This window comes from Propithecus coquereli, unplaced genomic scaffold, assembly GCF_000956105.1.
Source record: "Propithecus coquereli isolate 6110/MARCELLA unplaced genomic scaffold, Pcoq_1.0 Scaffold24, whole genome shotgun sequence".
Classification (NCBI taxonomy): Eukaryota; Metazoa; Chordata; class Mammalia; order Primates; family Indriidae; genus Propithecus; species Propithecus coquereli.
The window spans coordinates 80,177-83,574 of record NW_012147952.1 but is presented as its reverse complement, the minus strand read 5'-3'; the positions used below and the strand labels follow the sequence as shown (position 1 = coordinate 83,574).

The following is a 3,398-nucleotide window of genomic DNA, read 5'->3' as shown; positions in this document are numbered from 1 at the left end:
TAATTATGTTTATTTCTCACATTTTATACACATAGTCCTTTACTAAGAATACCAAATTCCACAAACATTTTGTGTAATTGTTACGGGCCAAGCATCAGGACCGACAAGACAACTTACGCAATTGGATTGCCCATCACAAAACACTCAAGAGGAGGTAATTTACTTGTTCAATTGTACTTATTCTATTTAAATAACTATACTCAAATAAATTAGACTTTAATGTCGACATATAGTTTTGATACTCTGGGTAGGTATTCCACCTTAACATTTTGTGAGCATTAGAGAAAATCCTTTAGATAGTAAATTATTATACCCAGTTATGACACTAAAAACGAACATATTTAATCAGTATAGCACCACTTACCAGCAATTAGGATAGCAATACCAAGATCAGGAACGAACTTATAGTAGGGAAATTTTTATGAAATGCTAATATTACTATAGTCATCAAAAACTGGGCTGTAGTCTAACTTCTGAATAGGAAAAACATAGCTATTAATATTTCTATATCTGTCCATCCTTTTGCCTATTCATTTGGCCCCTTATGATCTAGACTATCCCACACATTTAGTAATGAACAGAAGCTTACAGCAGTGTGTTGACAAGGCTATGATAACTGTCACTGATAATTCACTATAAAATGAAACAGACACAAAACGATGGTAGCATTTAATCTACTCAAGAACAACCAAACTGTCAGACCAAAATCCCTCTTAATGTTACTTGTTTCAGCCTCACTCTAAGTCACATCAAATATCATAGTGGCTAGAACAGCAACATACAATTAGTCCTACAGTATGCTTTATAGAGTAAAGACAGGAGGGCTGAGTGTGAGTGGAGATAAAGAAATCAGATGGTATAGTCAGGAAACTGAATTCAGGTGAATTTAAGCAACAGGATGTAAAACACAGCACACAGCCAAAGGCTCTAATGACAGATGCTCAAAGCTCTGCAGCCTATGAATCTAAAAGGGAAAGTTTCAAATGATGAAAGGTCTCAAGAGCACTGGCCACAGAGGGAAAAAAACAAAAAATACACAGGGTCTCTATAAGATTATTATATCTACTGCTATCAATGTTCTCATCAGATTCTAAGGGTGTTCACATAATTATGAAGTCATGAGACTTGTTTTCATAATCCACACATAAAACCATTCGGGATACTTTTGAAGCAGTATCTCAAAACTATTTAACATTGCTATCAGAAAGAGTCCCTCTCTATCTCTCCAGATCCACGGCTAAGAATGTTAAATGCAGTAATAGTTTTAAGTCCAGGCTGGTAGTAAGGAGGCCATAAACCTAGAAAGAGGGAAGTCTAAAAACTGGAACAGCCATCTTTTGGCAGGCAGCAAATCAGGGAGAGAGAGTTGAAACTCCCAAGGCCAGGGTTCCTTTACCATACATAAGTGCATACATCTTAAAAAATAGAATGGATGCCTCTCATGTGAGTGGAGAAACACCTCATCCTGTCATTGTTGAACGTTTTTTACTTTCTGGTCAGATTTTATTGCTTTCGGTTGAATTCTACCAGATGCATTAAGGATTAAATAGAACAAAATGATTTTCAATTCACTAAAACTAGATTATGAATATGAAATTATATACGTCTACAAAGTACCTTTTTAAAATGTATTTATTAATTTTTTAATTGTGGTGAAATACACATAAAATTTACCATCTTAACTATTTTATGTGTATAATTAAGTAAGAAACAGATTCTAAAAATTTTCTTGGGAGTTTTTATGTATTTAAAAATATTTCTTAGGCCAGGTGCAGTGGCTACCTGCCATCCTAGCATTTTGGGAGGCCAAGGTGGGAGGATCACTTGAGGCCAGCAGTTGGAGACCAGCCTGAGCAAGAGCAAGACCCTGTCTCTACAAAAAATAGAAAAATTAGCCACGTGTGGTGGCATACACCTGTAGTCCCAGCTACTTGGGAGGCTGAGGCAGGAAGATCACTCGAACCCCAGGAGTTTGAGGTTGCAGTGAGCTAGGATAATGCCACTGCTATCTAGCCCGAGTGACAGAGGAAGACCCCGACTCAGAAATAAATATTAAAAAAAATTTTTTTAAATACAAACATTATCAAAGAAAGCATATGTTAATACATCCAGGGCACTACAAGTTTAGGACAAGTTCTTCTGCAGTAGTTTTAATTTGGAGGTAGGGGAGGGGGAAAGGAATAGAGGAAGAGAAGGTAAAAATGGTATATTCACGGTGGTGTGTGGGGTGGGACCCAGCAGGTTTGCGCAGGGATGGGGAGTAGGGGCCCTGCCATCCTCATGAGCCGCGTGGTGATTCTTAGGTCAGGCCCTGACATGCAGAACGACGCTGGAGAGTCTGTAGACCTGTACGTGCTGCAGAGATGCTTGGCCAGCAACCACATCATCAGTGCCAAGGACCATGTGTTCATGCAGATGAACATGGCTGAGGCTGACCAGGTTACAGGCAGATTTAGCAGCCAGTTTATTACCTATCTGTGGGGCCATTCGCAGAATGGGTGAGTCGGATGATTCCAGTCTCCAGTTGGCCAAGGTCTACAGCATGGTTTCTAAGAATTTCTGACCAGAGAGAATCAGGGATGTGGAGTATATGTCATAAATAAATAGTGAAAACCCACTTGAGCAAGTTAAAAAAAAAATGATACAATTTTAATATTTACAAATTTTGTATAATTAAGAAAACATACTATTAATCTTTCATTATTTTGAGTAGCCTATCACATACTGTATAAATGGTTGGTGGGGAGAAGCCGCTAAGAGAATTAGATTTATTCATTTACATAAAATATATTATGCAAATATATTTATATAATAAGCCAATTTTATTTTCAATGCATTACTGTCCTCACCTGTAAGGATGGCGTAATAAATGGGAAGACAAAATATACTTATTCCAATCTGTTAATAATTGATCGGTAATTACTACTGAGTTGGATAATCAGACCTTTTCTGGGTACTCTCTGGAAGCCTGTGACTTTCTCCTTTGGTACTACCATAGGTCAGTTCAATACATTACCATTACGGGTAAATAAATATATACAATATAATATAAAGTTGCGGAAGGTAAGGGAAGAAAAATACCAAATATGAAGCTAATACTATCTATATTCTCCAAACAGAATTGGAAGTAAAAACTAAAATGTTAAAAGTGGTGAGACTGGATAGTAAGATGAGAGGTGATTGTAAACTTATTTTCCTTTTTACCTTTGTTTTTTACAATAAAGGAAAACTGCTATGAAAAGAAATGAGGCTGAATATTTATCACAACAACAAAGATTTAGGAGGAGATGGAGATCTGGTTAGGTAGAAAGGAGAAACATACTGAGAGCATGGGTGTAAAACTAAATCAAAGCTATTGAGACAAGAATAAGAATGGCATGTTCTAGAGATAGTTTCTA

At 36.8% G+C, this 3,398-nt stretch overlaps 1 pseudogene; it reads left to right on the top strand.

Moving 5' to 3' along the window:
• The first annotated feature begins 2,316 nt into the window (after positions 1-2,316).
• On the top strand, positions 2,317-2,563 carry LOC105811789 (annotated as a pseudogene).
• The last annotated feature ends 835 nt before the right edge of the window (positions 2,564-3,398 follow it).